The sequence below is a fragment of the Eptatretus burgeri genome, chromosome 8, assembly GCF_056783735.1.
Source record: "Eptatretus burgeri isolate ZD-2024b chromosome 8, Ebu_testis_v1, whole genome shotgun sequence".
NCBI lineage: Eukaryota > Metazoa > Chordata > Myxini > Myxiniformes > Myxinidae > Eptatretus > Eptatretus burgeri.
Genome location: NC_140968.1, coordinates 61,981,696 through 62,001,262, shown reverse-complemented (window position 1 = coordinate 62,001,262; position 19,567 = coordinate 61,981,696). Strand labels below are relative to the sequence as shown.

Below are 19,567 nucleotides of genomic sequence, written 5' to 3'. Positions count from 1 at the left end.
AAAGCAACCATGAAAAGCAACACAAGATAAGCCCTTTGTTGTTTAAAACTCTACCAGAGTTCCTCCACAGATTCAAAACATTCACAATTCGTACGTACATGAGAAAATCAATGCTACACACCCTCCAAGCAGCCGGCCCAGTTTCATCACTTTTTGGCGAGTCATCAGCAACAGCGTAGACAGGAACGTGCAACACTAAAGCTCCCAAACATGTACCACATGCAATGTAAATAGCAGTCAACATATAAATAAATAACAAGACCCAATCACGTCTCTCAGCCATAATTGGAGGGAATAACCAATCAGCAATCGCCAAATCAATTACCCCAAGTGGCTAGGATTATAAATAGACTCTTCCCATGCTCTTCTCGCTGAAGAAAGTGAAGAAAGCTCCAAAATACAGGGGAGGTAACCTTAGTTACCCATACATCTTAAGTAAATAGCTTAAATATACGGGCCTTCTGTTTGATAGTTTATTATAGTTTGGTGTCATTTCGTGACACCATTCACTGTCAAGAGGTGGTTCCATTTTTGGAACCAATATGACCCTCAATGCAGCTTGTTCACTTCCTGTTTCCTGGAAGTGATGCCAACTACGTGGATGCTGATTTCTATCCTCAACTTTCCTTGCTAATTGAGTAGGTATATATTGTTACTAGCAGGATATCCTTACACATTGTAAACAATAACGAACCTTGCTTCCCCATTGCCTTGGGTCACTCACCTGCATTTGTTTTTTTCAATTATTATTTTTTATTTATTTATATTTTCATTTACAGACGCTTTCCAACGGTTCTGTAATTTTTCCTGGTGTATCGGCTTCGATGTCCATCGATACACGGAATTCCCATGCTTCTTCATTGTCTTGGGTCGCTCACCTGAATTTTTTCATTTATTTATTTTCATTTATTTATATTTTCATTTACAGATGCTTTCTGATAGTTCTTTGATTTTTCCCAGTATATTGACTTCAATGTCCATTGGCACGCAAAATTTCAGCTTTCTATGTCACCCGGAAGGTCCCGAACATTAATATCAGTTAGTGAGTCAGTAAGTGGTTAAAATGAGCCATATATATATATATATATATATATATATATATATATATATATATATATATATATATATATATATATATATATATATATATATATATATATATATATATATATATATTAGATAATCTGATTTCCATCTCCAAAAACATTTGCCTGAATAACAGACTATCATTTTGACTTCAACTTATAGCTTTTGGGGATATATCCTTTAATCCCAATTATAATCCCAATTTAAGCATGTTGTCGTTGTTGTTGCAACAGGCAAGAAACGATTGAGGATACTATATCAATATGAATTTTATCTGACATCATCCAAGAACATACTTGCCTCTAAGCTGTCTAGCGTGGGTTTGAGTCCCAACCCAGTTATAAACTGTCATCCTGGTGTTTCACGGGCAGGGTGATTCATCAATGTGTGTGTCATTCCTCGGATGAACGTAAAATGGGAAACCGTCTGCCAGCATTCGGTGGTGGATGCTAAAGATCCCATGTTGTCCTTCATGAAGAGTAGGCGAGCTATCAGTGGCACCCTGAACAAATTACAAATTGTTGTGTTAACCAGCAGAGGGCATTGCATCAGCAGCACAGCCGCACCTTCAGCCAGTAATGCTACCCTGTAGCCTTGCGCTGTATACAAACGAAGATGCAAGAATATGAAAGAATTATCTACATACTTGCCGAGTTGACAAACCTTGTGCTGAATTGTCCAGTTCAGATAAACTTCTGGTCATCAATGGAGAATCTGTCCCATTCACCTTGATGAAGGATGAAAAAAAAATCACTTCCAATTGAAACTGTCCTGCAGGACATAAAGGTCAATGACTGGTGTGTTGTTGAATATGATGGTGACCATTATCCTGGTGAAGTAAAAGATGTTCAGAGCCAGAACTATGAAGTATCTGTAATCATGGTGCAAGCTCGTACAAGCTAGTACAAATCTGGTGTACTAGATTTTGTCCTCTTGAGATAAGATACTGAAGATGCTGGTTGTGTCGATCTTAGTTAATACAAGAAAGAATTAAAAAATCCTCAATTTTGAATGACCAGGGGTTTATGATTTGAACTGTCCTTCAGATCATTGCCACATCAAACACTCGCCTCTACAATTGTACCAACATCCAGATTATATTCTAGTGAACACATATTAATTGTTCTTTGCTTACTTCAAATTTGAATGGTGGAACATGTATCGACCAATCCTTGGGGTGCTAACAAAACACACTCCACACATGTTTTTGTGTCAGGAGCTCTGCATTTTAGGACTATAAAGTCCAGTTAATAAGTGAGTTCAAGTTCAAGTATGTTGCTTTTTTTTTTTTTCATTTGTCAAGTGTCAACATGTCATTGGTGCTACATGTACTACATAGTGATTTATGCTGTTTAACATTCCACTGAGTTGAATGGATTCCACTTTTAATTCAAACTGATATATTTTCTCCGATTTTGCACAATGTTCCAGTTTTCTGTGATTTCTGTGATATGTTTCATCAAACTTTAAAATTCAATCAATCAGAACTAAGGGCTGATGTTCAATCTGGGGTTTCAGTATGGACAAACTAACATTAGTTACCATAACAACAGTTACCAGGTATTTGTTGGATGTTGTTCCTTCTGGTGGATATTTCCAACAGAATTATTATTTCCGATAAAGGATATTTCCACCATATTAGAAATATAATTTCATATTCATTGCATACTTGTGTTCTATCTTACATGACCTCCATTTAATTGACTGAAACTCTGAGATCCAATTACATTTTGAGTTTGTGGGTTTGTTTGAATACAAATTATATGAATATGAATTCAAACAATACTAAGATTTTGTCATATCTTTTCTAAGTAATGTAAGTTACCAACAATAATTGACTGCCCTTTGCAGACAACTTACTGTCTCATAATTTATCCTCTACTTTCTCCGCTCACTCAAGACTAGCTTTTTCACTTTCCTTCTTCATTGTCTGCAGCAGCTTCACCAAGTCTTCTTTACTTTCTGCTAATGGAGTAATATCATTGGCATACCTTAAAATGTTGATAAATCTTCCTCTGATCCTGACTCCAGCCTCTATGTCATCCAAGTTTGATTTCCTCATGATGTACTCACTGTACAGATTGAATAAGTAAGGGGAGAGAATGTACCCCTGTCTAACCCCTTTTGCAATTTCAAACTATGCTGTCTCTCTTCTGTGGCATCAAATTAATGGTCTATTTTAATCACTTATTTCCAATTTGTCTGTACACTGACTGTCCGGTCGATTTTCGAAAATTGAAAGAAAACAACAGCTTTACCAGTACTGGATCTGGTTTTTTCTCCTTGGTTGTTTCTTCTTAAAAGGTTTACATTTTATCTTGCATTTACTGTCAACAACGTTGCTGATTAATAATTAGACCTCCTTCATCTATCTATCAATGTTCTTTGGGGATATCGTCTTGGTTCATTTTGTTTTTTTTTTCTTTGTCATTATCTACATCAAAAAGGAGTGCTTGTTACAGAATTTCAATTTCAGCTTTCATGGCTACAATGATTATTCTCGTCTACTTTTCCACGGAACCTGACATACTCTATTTTACAACTCAGAATTCCTTTCAATATTATATTCCAATATGAATGTCCATGAATTTTGTAAACCTCAGCACAGGAAGCTACTGATAATACAGGTCGTTTGACCTTCATGTGTTCTAAATAATTATAGATTTGACACTTTGTTAATTCTTCATATGACGAAAATCTGGATACGTATTTCCTTCAATTTGCACAATATTTCCGAAATCTACTCGTGCTTAATTTGGAGAACAACTAATGCCTTGGTTCAGGCTTTCACAAAATCCCACGTAGATGACTGAAACTCATGATTTGCAAGCTTGCCTACCTTTTCTCTCAACATCCGACAACGTATTCAGGATATGTCAGCCGAGATTACATAGTTGAAGTTCATAACTTTATTCACGTAACTCCCACGCTTGTGACACTTTGCTGTCACGCAGTACACCAACAACTAGATTTTCAAATACTACTGATGACCAATAAAGGCAAAACAAAGTTTTGGTTCCTGCCTACATTTCTCACATAATCAAACCTGACACTGCAAGAATGATATTTTTTGGTGATTGAGCTTTCTTCACAGCTGCGGTCCTCAACCATGGTACTCTCTGCTTTTTGAAATTGAATGGTCATAGTAATTTCAGTTTTCAAATCTTTTTTTTTAAAATCTCTCATGTTTAAATTTCTTTCATCCTTATCTTTTATGTTTGTTTTCTTTTCTTTCTTTTGTCAAGCACTGAGATTTTACTTATAAATGAAAAGTACTGTAAAGCATGAATTGATGGACTTGTAGGAAATGTATATTTTGCTCAAGACTGTTTCCCCTTCCATTCCACTTTCCTATTTAATACAAAATTAATGTTTTTTTTTATATTCACATTTAACACAATATTTTTGCAAACTTATGCACACCATTTCCTTCTTCCATGTATGGGTGAGGGAAAATTACTAAATATGAAAACTTCTCCATTTATTGTTGCATGAAAGGGAAAAAAAATGAGATCATCCTTGAACGACTGCCTCTATATGCTTTGTCTCTCAATTCTTGCTCTGCTGTGATAAAGCAGTAATTTTGCCTTTGGAGAATTCGATTATTAAAAGGACAGAAAATTGAAACTTTCAGTTTTCTGTCCACTGTAGAGGTATTTCATTTGTCCACTGTTTGAGAAAAACCAAAACACAATTTTCAACTGTATTTGCCCCAGGGTGCTGAATTACATCCACAGTAGGACTGATTGCATTGCAATCCAAGGAATGCAAGCTCAAGTTCAGCTCTAGTTAATCCCCACTGTGTAAGAATGAATGCACGGTGAGTTTGTAGCTTCCTACAGTCACTACAAAGTTGAAACATCTCTCTGTGGGGTATCCAGCCAATCTTTTGGAATTGTCTGGTGAATAGGTTTCGCTGCAACATAAGGAGAGGTTACAGTACGTATTAAAGGGGGAAAAACACTTCTAAAGGTCGTTAGAATCGAACGTAGCTCTCTGAAGGACTTTTCTCTGTGGGAACAGCAGGTGTGCAGAGCTCTCTGAACGCCCCAATTTCAAGGGACTTATTCGAGGTACTCTGATGGCCAGAGAACAGCTGGTAAGAGATTTATTTTTCCAGGTCAAGATGAAATACAATTATTCGAGGTAATTATTCACCATGTTGAGGTTTTTTTTTTAATATGTTATCGACTTTTGATTAATGAATGAATGCTTTTATATTGATTTACAAGTCGGAGAGGTACACCCATTCATTGTAGAATGAGGTGACCAGCAGTTTTAAAATTAAGGTGATTGAATTAAACTTTTATAAGGTGTAAGATTAATTTCATATTGAATTCTTCTTTGAGTAGTTTATCAAAGATAAAGGGATATTTATTTTCCTTGATATTGCAAACTGATAAATACAAACATTTTTTTAAATTATTTCTGCTGGTTGTGGAGGTTTGCACATTGGCAAAATAAGCTGAGATTGGAAAAACAAATCATATGATGACATCACACAGTAAATATGTCTGTAGTGATAGATGTTTCTGTAATGTTGTAAAACAGTGGTACTGGACATTGAAATTGGGGAAACGGCAAATTTAGGTGACATTGTTTCAATTGAATAATTTGTACAGTTATATGAAAACAAATTTTTGCCTTTCTGTTCTCATCTGAACATCTCAATTCTGCATGATGTTATGATCCCAATCCACTGTGTTTATTTTGTCAGTTGTTTACCACGGTCCCTGAAATCTATGTCAAAGTAAACATACATCCCTCAGGTTACTTGTCTTATTTGCAATGTGTGTATCTGATTCATTACGAGCTTTTACACTTTCACAAAAAAATTGCATTAAACCGAGCATGTGTTGTTAATGCAGCTATGTCTTATATAAGCACACATTGTGAGCAGACTACATGAAGTCAATACCAAAGAGTTCTTGCATAAAAATCAATTTTTCTTTCTACAATAAAATTGTGGTTCTAACATAAGCTGTATATGTGGTTGACACTTTGTTCATCATTGGAATTGAAATGCCCTCTGGAGAATGTAGCCTTGGAGACTAAAATGTTTGGTATGAAAAGGCAGCACTGTCTGTATCCTGTGAACTGAAAAAATAGGGGCAATACCCCTGGGCGCTCACCTGGTAGAATAATGATACTGAGGAGGAAGTCAACGTGGGACAGAATCAGCAAAATGTACCAATGAACCGATGTTACAACAAATACCTATTTTGAGTGGAAAACTCCCTCCCTCCCATAAATCTCCTTCGACCTAGAATTTTTAAATTGCATGAACAAACTTTGGTACATCACAGGTGATGAAGGTGATGGTCAAGTTTCATCAGAATTCTGTGTGCAGTTTCTGAGGAGAAAGCAGATACATATTTTCCCTGAGACCCCGGTGTTTTTGTAAATGTTGTGAACAAACTTTGGCACATCACAAGTGATGAAGGTAGTGGTCAAATTTCATCAAAATTGTGTGTGTAGTTTTGGGGGGCAACCCCCCCCCATTGACCTCCTTAGACACAGATTGTTTGAATGTCGTGAAAAATCTTTGGTACATCATCGGTGATGAAGGTGGGGGTCAAGTTTCATCGGAATTGTGTGTGTAGTTTCGGAGAAAAAAGCAAATACATATTTTTGGTTTGGTGCAGTAGTGTCACAGATCACAATGTTACCTCTGGGCTGTCGTAGCGAGCATATCCTGTTCTTCCAGTGGAAGGTGTACATTGTGTTTCCTACATCCAACGTGGACAATGCACTTAATAGTAGGATCAATATGCTACATGACCCCAAAAAATTGTGAGAAAACGTTTGATGGCTTTTTTTTTGTTTTATTTGTTCGACAGAAACTATTAGGTCTAGAGAACCTTTGCTGCGGACACAACATATTAAAAATTTCCAAAACATTGACGACCAGAAAGGGGCTAAATATGGCATTAGTAAAAATACCTAAATGTATGATTGACAGAAAAATAAAAACTGACTAAAATACTCTGAAATACCGAAAGAGTTACACAGTCTACCCGAGAGAAATAATTTAGATCTGTGGAGCATATGTTCCAATGTACCTTCCCCAAATATTTAGTCTTCATTTTCATCAACTGAAACTGGCTCAGTTGCCACATTACCACAGTTGCCTTCTTGGCAAGGTCCGCAAGCTCTGGTGCATTCAAGGCCATGGTTTTTTTTGCAGATACATTTCAGTATGCTGAATCCTGCAGTGCAGTTACAGTTGGTCATTTTGAGCAGAATGTCTGACGCAGGGCTATTATACATCATGAGTGAAATAAGTTTGACCCTTGCATGTCCCAGCTCCATTTGGTAGGGTCCATGGCTTCTTTCTTGCCCATCCAAACCATGACTTGTAGGTACGTCTGCCGAGAGTGAAGATTTGTGGCCAAGGTTGTTGAAGGCAGTCTTTCGGGTGTCATGAAGGTCTTTGCTGCGGACACTTTCTTGCAAAGGAACTTGTGGCATCATGATGCCAAAGAGTCAGATTGGGTCCCATTAAACAAGGACACCATCCCCTTGCAACCAGTGACTTGGACAGTAAATTGATCTACCATTGGTGCACAAAAGACCTGCGAACAGGCACATAAGAAAGATTCACCCTTGATGACTTTTTGGAAAACAGATTTCTTCCCCACACCAAAGATTGTCAAAATAGTGTCGCATCTGGAGAAGGTAAGGGCAAACAATAGATCAGATCAGACATCGTCACCAAGCAACCGTTTCAGAACTTTGGTGTTATTAACATTTGGTATCCCCTTGTCTGACCGAAAGTACAGGTCCTTGCAGTCTTTCATCGTTGCATGATACAGCAGCAATGCCAGCAGATCTGTGTCTTCCCCTATCAGGGTTGTTGAATTGTGGGATGGAATTGCAACGGATGCTTTCACTATGTCCAAATCTGCATCTCCTTCAGCTTGGATGATATGACAGCCTTTCTGTCACAAGCATTCAGAGATCAAGTGCATGAGGGCCTGTTTGTTCATATAATTTGAGAGGAAATCTTCCTTTCTTCAAACGAATGTTGTTTTATCCGATATGTTGACCTTATTCAAAACCAGAGTTCGACTTCGTCGCAGATGCGTATTGTCTTTTGTACCTGGTCCTCCATCATATCCATCAAAGACAATGGTGGCATTGCCACACTGGTCTGACATGAAAAACGCGTAGGTGTCAGCAATTGAGCTGGAGGTGCTGCCTTTGGTCCATTTCAGTCGATGTAGAAATGAACCACCATCGAGAACATAGTGTTCAGTCTTTGGAATTGACTGAAGAGCAGCATCTTCTGACGAAATAACATGGCATTGGAGAGCGTCCAGCAGTTGTGCTTTTTCTGGCTTCCGCATACAATTTTTTGCCTAAAACAAGGATGGAGGATACGAGGGACGTTCATATTTCATTACCTCATCTAGGCACAGATTTCCCAACTGAGGTACCTCAAGGAACCTCTGAAATAACAGTGCTGGACCAATGGTTCGGTCCTTGGTGACCTTGATGGCCCAGGTTGATGCTTGTCTCCTCACTGTAGTGTTCCATTTGTGTGAATATGAGAAGACAGATTGTCCTTCCATTTTCTTTACTGTGTTTCTGCCAACAATGAAAAGGTCCTGCACATTGACATCCTTGTCAGCATTCATCCCTGTGATGATGTTACGATGGGTCACCTCTTCTGAGAATGGAGGATGCTGTTCAAGCTTTGTGGCAATCTTGGCGAAGTCCATCTTGTCCCTGTCTATTCGTGATGCAGATGCCTCTTTGTGCTGTCCGCTCGTTGTGTATACGGTTCGACAGAATTCCTGCATGGCGTAGTTGTAGCATAGGATACAGGAGAAGACATTGTCCAAACAGTTCGTTGATGTTCAGTCATTCCATTTCCTCTTGTCAGTCCCCCTGTACTTTTAAGGGACTGTATCAGAGTCTGTTCAATCACTAAGTTTGATCCAAGGCCAGCCCAGTATTAGTTGGTACGTTGGATCACATGGAATCCATTTCTGAATTTCGAAAATACTATAGATTTTTCAGTTTATTATGCCTGCATCTTCTGGAGGTAAAGATAAGCAAACTTTAGATAGTTGGGATGTCCAGCAGCAGCAAATATTGGTAAGCAGTCAGATATAGTGTGGAAGTGTATTTGCAACGGTCCTGTGCGATCGGCTTCAACAAGTACCCAGGCCACTCCCAACATTTGTAGATAGTTTAGCCATACTTTGCTCGTTTTTGAACTATTAGATAATTCAGACTTTTTGTAAACCAGTGTATGGGAAATCCGTTTGATACAATCACTTTTGAGTAACGTTTCCAAATCTATTTCACTCATATCTAACATAGTATATTGTTTGCCAAGTTCTTGCATGAGGATCTCAAATCTGGCTCATCTGCAATGACTTTTGTTGCGATCTGGTGCATCAGATACTGAGAAACAAGGTGTCCCTGAAATGCGCGCTGCACACCTTTTCCATTCATCATGTGCACCACAGTGTTTTCACCGTACTATAAACCGTCTCCAAGCCATCTTTCAGGTCACTCCCATTCATCAGTACTCCTATTGTCCACAACAGATTTATTTCACTGAAAGTCATATTATCCCCCAAAAATTAACCTCAAAGGGTTACAGTGGTTGGAAAGTGTTCAATTCACCAGCGATGAGTTGATATCAGACATGTTCTAACATTGGGTGCCATCTTTTTCTCACCTCTTATCGAGACCCTTTCTTTCGGTCCAATTTTTGGCAACTTTTGATATGTTGTTCTGTAGACCTAAAGAAAAGAAAAATACCACAAAACGTTTTCTTGCAATTTTTTGGGGGTACGTGGCAATTTTTCCATATTTTGTCTCTACTATAACGCAAAATTTAAATTTTGTGCTGAAAATCACGAGTATCAAGTATATGCATCGACGGAAACATTAAAATGCTTTAACTGTGTGAACTTTTGTCATTTAAAACGTTTCTGTCCCCAAACTGCCCCGATTTTAGCAAAGCAGATGGCCTCCTTTGTCAATGCTGTGTCTTCTGCTCATCCTGATACTGTTATAGCACTTACTGTAGTTACTATCTCAGAATATGTACCATCAACACCAAAAGCTTCCGATAATAATTTCGTTTGGGATGGTTTTACACTCGTTTTGTCTGTAAGAAAGAGGAAAACACCTCGGAATGTGAAACCAAGGCTTTTTGGATCATTGGTATCTCCTACGATGAAGCTGAGCCTTTGGTTCTCTCACTGTCTCACTGGAGGCAGATCGGTGGTCCTTCTGTCTTCCACCACCTCCTCTTCGGCCTTGCCCCCCTCCCCTACTCTGTCTGGCAATTTCCCCCTATATTTCTTCAGGGCACTCAAGATCCACCAAATATCCCCTTCTGGTGAAACTGCCAAAATCAAGAATCACTGCTCACCTTCACTCTTTCATTCCTCTTTATCCCACCTCTGGAACAAACTCCAACACTCTCTTCAATCCCACTTCTCCCTCCAGGTCCTCCAGGCTGTTCACCACCATCTTAAATCTTTCCCCATCTAAAATCATGATCTTTACTAGCCACACTAATCCACCCCATACCCACCTCCTTCAAATTCCATGTTTTCCTTCCTGAAAGTCCCTGTAGTTCCATATTGTTTACGCCATGTCACCCACCCCATCCCTCTCCCTTCCACAGATCTCATATTGTCTGTTCCCCACTATTTTGTGCTTCCATCTCCCATCCCTCTTGTTTCCTGCCTTGTCATATGTTTCTGTGTATTAGCACTTAAACGAGCCTCGACTTGGTAAACAATAAAAAAATGTGCCCTCATCTCATAAGGAGAAGAAGGTGGTTTTCGAGTCTGAGGCATTGGATACAGTTCAAGCGTTAACTGATTAGATATTGATGAGTAATCGATATGAGCTAATGGTAAATGACAATGTATATTATCTGCCTGAAGCCGACACGTACCCTCAGATTAGTATGGAGGATTCGCAAGCGCTATCTCCAGAACAGATTAAAATCCAAACTGCCTTAAATCTTTGTGTGAATGATGACGAGTTGAGTCAAGACTCAACTGGGGGAGAAAAGAATCAAAATTCGATCTCAGTTTCCCAACTTACTGAATGAAAAACTTTCATCCCCAATAGTCGCTGTGCCGGCCGCCTTAGAAAGCATTCCTGAGCACAATGATAGTCCTGAGGAAGAAACTCAAATTGTCGAACATGTTGCAGAATCTCCCCTCCACCTACATTACCCAAGGTTTCGTTAAAACCTCCCTCTTAACATGCTCCTACAGAAACAGTGCAAGGTGACACCTGCACACCACCAATTACTCCAGTGTCCCAGGAGCCAGCGATCAGAAGTTTCCCAGCCAGTGCTTCTGCCATGTCGAAGGAGGAATCCTATGTCATTGAAGAATTCCCCCAACCACTGAATCTGATGTATCACCAATTCAAATTCTTAAATTTCTCAACCACACCTTCAGAAAAGGACACATTGACATTAAAGACCATTCTTCTGATTTACACGCCTTCATAATACAGCCAGCTACACAAACTTTAGGTGGTAAACCTTGAAATACAAAAAAAAAAAAAATTGAGATGTGTTTTTGCAAGAAATCCATTCTACTCCAACAGCTCATGCGGAATGGAGCTGTATGATGAAAAGAACAGGGTTTTTTTTTTAGCAATTCAAATTCCTCTACTGCAGGAGTTGCATTTCTGTGAACCTCCATTTTTATCCATCGCAACTATCTTTTCTAAATATAATTCCAGGACATTTTCCTTCCTTGGAATTTTCTGCTAACAATATCAATTTTACCCGACTAAATGTTTATGCCCCTTCAAATAACAGACCAACAGGTGTTTTATGCCAGATTTGGATCTTACATGAGGCAAATCGACTTACAAAGGTGCATTATAATGGGAGGTGATTTTAACTGCGCCCTGCAACCCGATCTTGACTGTAATGGTGCAGAACCCCATCTTGGACTGGTTAAATTACTAGCTGAGATAGCAAGGAACTTTGGCCTCCATGATATTTGGCAGAAACAGAACCCCAGGATACATAAATTCACTTGCTGCAAGGCTGCCAATAACAGGGTGTCCTAGCTTGGCTTGTCTGGTTCTACGTCAATTCACCCTTCTTAAACCTCTCCCTAACTGCAGGAATTTATTTTTCTGGCTTCTCAGATCACCACCTGATTACTGTCAGCTACCACACACATCCGTTCCCCAGTCACCACTCATTTTTGGAAACCTAATGTCACTATTTTGGACAGCCCCTTATTTAGGCATGCCTTCAAAAATGTATGATTTAATTTGTTAAATTCTAAGCACCGAAGCTAAACTCTATTTCTCCATCTTTACAAAGCAATGGAGGTTGACGTAAATAGTGTCTCCTAGTTGTTTGGTGGTATTTGCACCCTCACCCCAGAACAAAGATCGAGCCTGGAGAAACCAATCACACTTGAGGAAATCTCTATTGATCTCAAGATCCTTGGAAAAAGGAAATCAACCAGCCTTGAAAGACTGCAGTCAGAGTTTTTTGAAATGTTTTGGGACTTCATTGGGTCTGAACTGTTTTCAGTCCTACAAGAAGTCTCAAAACGAATGACCGACATCCCACTGAGCTGCAGAAGAGCAGTACTTACCTTGCTTCCCAAGAAAGCTGATCCCTAGCTCATTGGACACTGGTTTGTTACTTGGCACTGACTACAATATTTTTTCCAAAGCCATTGCTTTGAGCCTTTCACCCCTCCTAAAGGACATTATAATATAATAATAACAATAATACGATTCCTTTCACACCAATAAGGCACATAGGGCTGCCAAGGCAGTTTCATCAGCAAGGAATACAGTCCTGGACAGGTCACCACTCAAACGCAGGTTACCCTGAATGGTTATTACCCCAGAAAGCTGGTACGCATTTTGCCAAACTCAGAAGGATGACGGTCTGAGTCAACCCCACCCGGTGTTAATTCAACAGCCGACAGGGGCTCAAACTCAAGACCCTACGGACCCAGGCCAGCCACCCAAACCACTAAACCAACACCAGGCGCAAGGACATTGTAAACGTGGACCAAACTTATTGTGTTCCTGGTCGTAATATCCACGACAACATTTCTGTCATTTGCGATGTGAATGAGGTTTCCCAAATTTATCATGAATGCGTTGGTCTTGTTTTCTCGGATCAACAAAAGGCATTTGATTATGTTTATCATAGATATTTGTTTGAAGTACTGAAATGGTTTGGTTTTGGACCCTTTGTTTTATCATGTATACAGCTGTGTTATTCTAGCACACGGGTTCCCAACCGGGGGGAAATTTCCCCCAGGGGGGAAATTTGGATGTTTCAGGGGGAAGTTCTAGTCTGGAATTAAAATTCTGGAAATTATCAGAAAATAATTAGAAAATAATTTCCAGTAATAGCCTTCTGTTCTTCTCTTCTCAGAAGTACCCATTTCCTGAACTTTACCCGCTTTCATTCTTATGTTTTATTTTCTTTCTTCTTTTTTAGTTTTTTATTTTCTATTACATGTCTTAATATGATCTCTCTTGTTCTTTTCAGGTCCGCAAGTGATCATGTCGAAAAAACGGATATATTCAGAAGCATATCTAGACTTCGGTTTTACGTTCGTTGTGAATAATGGGGAACATCTGCCACAATGTGTCATCTGCACAAAGACCTTGGGAATGGTAGCATGAAGCCATTCCAGATGAAGCAACACCTTCAAGGATGCCATCCCGAACTACAGAACAAGGATCGTGAATACTTCAAGCTGAAACAAAATTATCTGAAGATGAGACTGGACTCAACTGGAACGTTTCGTCAGCAAACGGACGCTATTGTGAAAGCATCATACGAAGTCTCGTACAAGATTGCGAGGGAGAAGAAACCACACACAATTGGTGAAACATTGGTGAAGCCCTGTATGCTGCAGTGCGTGAAGTTGGTCCTTGGTGAGGCTGCCCACAACAAGATGACCCAGATTTCCCTTTCAAACAACACCATTCGGTCACGGATCAATGATATGGCTGAGTGCATCAAGAACCAAGTTGTTCAGAAGGTTCGAGGGTCACAGTTTTTTTTCGATTCAACTCGATGAATCGACAGATGTTGCGAATCTGTCCCAGCTGTTGGTCTTTGTTCGTTATACCACTGAAAAAGGAATTGCAGAAGAATTCCTCTTCTGCAAACCTCTCCAGACCACGACCAAAGCTCAGGATGTGATGGACCTTATCAATGACTTTTTCGAAGACAGCAACATCAGCTGGGAGTCTCTGGTTGGGGTGTGCACGGATGGTGCCCCAGCTATGCTCGGCTCTCGATCGGGGTTCGTCACGCTCGTCAAGCAAAATAATCCGGCAGTGGAATCATCACACTGTCTGATCCACAAAGAGGCGCTTGCTTCGAGAACTCTCCCCAAGAACTTCAAACAGCATCTCGAGACTGTCATCAAAGTCGTCAACTTTATCAAGGGTTCCGCTCTGAACACTCGGCTGTTCCGTCGGCTCTGTGAAGGCATGGAAGCCGACCACGAATCGCTGCTGTTTCATACTCAGGTGAGGTGGCTCTCAAAGGGAAACATGTTGCAGCGAGTCCTGGAATTGTTTGATGAGGTGGTAGCCTTCCTTCGGGCCCAAGAGAATGTTGTGCTTCTGGAGGCGTTGAAGGGTGAGTTTTTCCGTGTGCGGCTGTCCTACTTGTCTGATATTTTCAGTGCATTGAACGAGCTCAACAGGAAACTGCAGGGCAAAGGGACCAACATTCTTTTTAAGTCGGACAAGATCAGAGCTTTCGTGGCTAAACTGGAACTGTGGAAGAAAAGAGCGGGGAGTGGAAGTTTTTCCTCATTCCTCGCTCTGAACGAATGTGTGGAGGATATGGAGGAAGGTCTGCCTGATCCAATAGCCGAGGATATCAAACAACACCTCGAAAGCTTGGAGGAAGAATTCAAGTATTACTTCCCGGGGATCACAAATGAGAGCAATGAGAACAAGCTTATCAGAGACCCATTTCAGAGGAACGTTGATGATGTGCCAGAAGCGTGGCAGGAAGAGTTCCTGACTTGAAAAACGACTCTACAGCGAAGGATGCCTTCCAGAATATGGAACTGGAAGAGTTTTGGACCCAAGTCCGAGGAACCTACCCGCTTCTTGCGATCAATGCTCTGCGGATATTGGTCCAGTTTTCTTCCACCTACCTGTGTGAGACAGGATTTTCGGCACTGGTACACCTCAAAACAAAGGCACGCAACAAGTTGGAGGTGGAGGCGGATCTTCGCTGTGCGCTCTCCATAACTCCCCCAGACATTGAAGGACTCGTGAACGGCAAACAATGCCAGAAGTCACACTAAAATGCTGTGTTCTTATTCAATACAATTTAATGTTAGCTGTGTTAGTGCATTTGAAAAATAAATTAGTAAATAGTCTCAGTGTGTTTTAACTGTTCTTTCTCTCATACACATGAAGGGGGAAATCTGGATGGTTGAATTGGGTGCAGGGGGAAACGACAGAAAAAAGGTTGGGAACCACTGTGCTAACATATCTGACCTCCTTAACATTAACAATGAACTGGTGCTCGCCTTTTTTTTTTTTTTTTTTTTTTTTTTTTTTTTTTTGTATACCTTGGTCGAGGCTCGTATGAGAGCTAACACACAACTCACAGCAAGGAGGCATGAGACAAGAGGGGTGGGAGTGGAAGGGACAAAACATTGAGGAACAGACACAGGTGAACTGTGGAAGGGAGAGGGATGGGGATGGGACGGGGAACATGGCGAGGAGAAGATGGACATTACAGGGACTTTCAGGAAGGAAAGCAGGAGAATTGAAGGAAGTGGGCTTGGGTGGATTATCGGGGGTAGAAAAGATCGAGGATTTGGATGGGGGAAGATAAGAGGTGGTGGTGAACAGCTGTTTTGAAAGCCTGGAGGGAAGAATGGGAAAGAATAGAGTGAGGAAGTTTATTCCAAAGGCGGGAAAAAGAGGAATGAAAGAGTGAAGATGAGCAGTGATTCGTGATTTTGGTAGTTTTACCAGAATGGGGTTGTTGGCGGACCTTGAGCGCCCTGTGGAAATGTGGTTGGGACAAATCGCAGAGAGAGCAGGGGGGCAAGGCTGGAGAGGAGTCGGTAGAAGACAGAAAGACCACCGACCAACCTGCGGTGATTGAGTGAGAGGCCCAAAGACTCAGCTTCATTGCGGGAGATGCCAATGATCTTAAAAGCCCTGGTTTCGACAGCGTGAAGTCGAGAAAGGTGGGAGGCAGGAGCACCAGCCCAGAGGGGAGAGCAGTACTCCATCAGGCTACGGACAAAAGCTTTGTAAGTAGTCAGGAGCTCAAGAGGGCCGAGGAAGGACTTTGCACGACGGAGGATTCCCAGTCGGCGACTGGCTTTTGAGGCGAGGTTGGAAATGTGACTTTCCCAGGAAAGGTCATGGCAGATAGTGAGACCCAGAAGCTTGAAAGAAAAGACTTCTTCCAGAGGATTGTTGAGAAAGTGGATGGGGGGTTTTGTAAACGGTCCTTTCGAAGAGACATAGTGAGAGTGTGAGATTTGTGTGGATTGAAAGACATGTTCCACGTGTTGGACCAGTTTGTGATTTTATCCAGATCTGCAGTGAGCGAAGAAGCTGCTGCTTGCCGGTCTGAGGGATGACAGATGGTACGGCAGAGGGTGGAGTCGTCGGCAAAGAGAAATAGAGGATTTTCCAGAGAGTCCGAGAGATCATTGATGAAAACCAGAAAAAGAACAGGGCCCAGAACGCTACCTTGAGGAACTCCAGCCTGCACAGGAAGAGGGGATGAAAGAACTCCATTTAGGGCCACACGTTGACTGCGACAGGAGAGGAAGTCTGCGAGCCATGAGTGGAGATGGCCTTGAATACCATGGGAAGAGAGTTTGGTGAGTAGGGCAGGGTGCCAGACTGTGTCAAAAGCACGTGATATGTCCAGGGATACGGCTCGGATTTCCTGTCTGGCATTGAGGACCTCCATCCATTGATGGGAGAGCAGTAGCAGCATATCCAGGGTAGAGTGACCTGGTCTGAAACCAAATTGATGATTGGAAATCAAGCCATTGGAGAAGAGGAAGGATTTCATGTCTGAAGCAATGATGGATTCCATAACCTTGCTGATGATTGGGAGAAGGCTGATTGGTCTGTAGTTACAGGGATCTGTTTTTGCACCTTTTTTATGCAGGGCAGTGATGTTAGCAGATTTCCAAGCAGATGGCAGATGACCTTGGGAAAATGAGAGGGTGAATAGAACAGAGAGAGGGTGAGCAAGAGCAGAAGAGCAGGCTTTGAGGACACGTGGGCTGATGCCGTCTGGACCGGTTGCAGAATCTGACTCGAGGTTTGAAAGCAAGCTCTCCACCTTGTCAGGAGAAAAGGATACAGAGTCCAGGGACAGTTGGGTGCGACTGGGTAAAGTGGGTAGAGATAGTGATGGGTTTGGGACACAAGATTTAGCTGCAAACACCGAGTTTAGACATTCAGCTTTATCACGTGTGGAATCAGCAGTGCGGCCATTTGAGGTAAGGGAGGGGATGGAGGGGGAACATACACCAGAAACAGATTTGATTAAACGCCACCAGGATTTTGAGGAGGGAGAGAGGTTTGAGAGTTCAGACTTGAGATGAGAAAGATGTTGTTTTCTGGCTCTCCTGAGGGTAGATACACACTTGTTCCGAGCTTTGTGGAAAGAACTGAGATTGCCCTCAGTTGGGTTTGCTTTCCATGAGGCAAAGGCAAGTTGTTTCAGGACAACTGCCTCACCACAAGCTTCAGTAAACCAAGGGCGGGAGGAAGGGTAAGACAACTGAACACGAGAGGGGATAAATCTGTGCATGAGGGAGAGCAAGTTTCTTTGAAAGAATTCCCAGGATGAGTTGATGTTTGAGAAAGTAGTGATAGGAGACCAGTCTGTAAGTTTGATGGCTGCTCGGAGACCCTGCCAGTCGGCTTGATTGAAATGCCAGACTCGACGGCGGTGAGGTGGTTCTCTGATGACAGCCAGAGAGATGTCCACTTTAACAAGGACGTGGTCAGAAGAACCAATTGGAGCGAAGGAAGAGCAGCAGATATTGTCAGGGAAATTTGTCAAAATCAGATCCAGAAGAGATGGATTGAAATTTTGTATTGAAAGAGGGGTAAGGCAAGGCTATGTACAAGAAAGAGGGTAAGTTTGAACCTACCCTGTATCTGAGGGTGGCCAAGGACTAATCAACATAAAATGCTAAATCATGGCCTTCCGACTTCGGACAATTTTGGCAGTTCCTGCATGAGCCTTTGTTGCCTTGGAGCGACCTTGCTAACTATGTCAAGTGGAGAACTTCGGGTACACTAAGGAACCTTTCCAAGTGGACCAAGACAGGGTTGATTCATATACACTACCTTCCTTTTACCAAAGTATACTAAACGTCTGGCAATCCTTTACCTGGTCTCGTGACTTCACTACGTACGAGCAGTCTATGTTGTTAAGTGAGCCATTGTTTCTCAGCATACTCTTTGAAGGTTTTGATAATAATAGGACCTTCATTCCAAAATTTATCAATGCTTCAATCACTAAGGTTTGCCACCTTAAAAGTAATGTGAATGGAGCATGGCTAAGTATTGCTGCTCCCACCTCAGTGACCAGCGTTGGGTCCTGTCACAAGGTAGACAGATGTTTAAAAGCAGTGCTTTGTGCATACTGTACTTCCCGAACTCGGTGGAATCGTCCTGTAACCTCCTCCGAGCCGAGCATTTCCCCTTTCCCTAATCTACAGTTATGTTTCTACCAGCTTAGAACCATTTGATTTCAGCTGCTCTCTTTCTTTTTCCAGCAACAATTGCAAAATCCTGCACTTACCATGTCTGACAACCCATTTTCCTTCCCTGTCCACCCCTGCACCTTACAAGTGGTCCACAGTCCTGCCACGTACCCCTCCTTTCAGCCCTATTTGGGGATGGTATTAGAAGAAACCTGTGTCTAAAAAGGCTGGTGATTTCCAATGGAGAATTGCACACTGGATACTGCCCACAAACTCACTTATTCAGCACTTTTCAGAAGCAATATGTGAGCAGTGTCCTTTTTGTGGACAAGTTGAAACATTGTCACATACATACATTCGATGCGACCACTTAACACCTCTATTTATGGTTTTGAAAGCGCTATTTGCATGCCTTTCTCTTGGTTTTAGCTTTGCAATATTTATTTTTTGTCCAAGTGGTCCTTTTTGCCTTCCAAAGGTAGTTCTGCCTAATTTTCTCATTTCCCAAGCCAAGCTGGCAATTTATAAGACCAGAAAATCCAAGTTAAAGAATAATTTGTACAGCATGGGTACCGTGGTAATTTTTAAGGTACTTTCTGAAAGCCGAATAAAACTTGATTTTTACTGTTGCTCTCATTCTAGTCAGTTGGACCATTTTGAGAAGCTACGGTGTATGTATGATGATTTTTGTAAAGTATCTGAGGGCTGCTTGGTACTCACTTTCTAGAACTTACTTTCTTCTTGTGCTTACTTTGTTAGCT

General features: G+C 41.3%; 1 pseudogene across 1 annotated transcript in view; it reads left to right on the top strand.

Annotated features, from left to right (window-relative positions):
• The window catches only part of LOC147021857 (protein FAM200C-like), a 30,723-nt pseudogene extending 15,238 nt beyond the window's left edge, over nt 1-15,485 (top strand). Inside the window, exon 2 of the transcript XR_015060969.1 lies at nt 13,619-15,485. The product of XR_015060969.1 is annotated as a protein FAM200C-like (transcript). The remainder of the gene's footprint in view (nt 1-13,618) is intronic.
• The last annotated feature ends 4,082 nt before the right edge of the window (nt 15,486-19,567 follow it).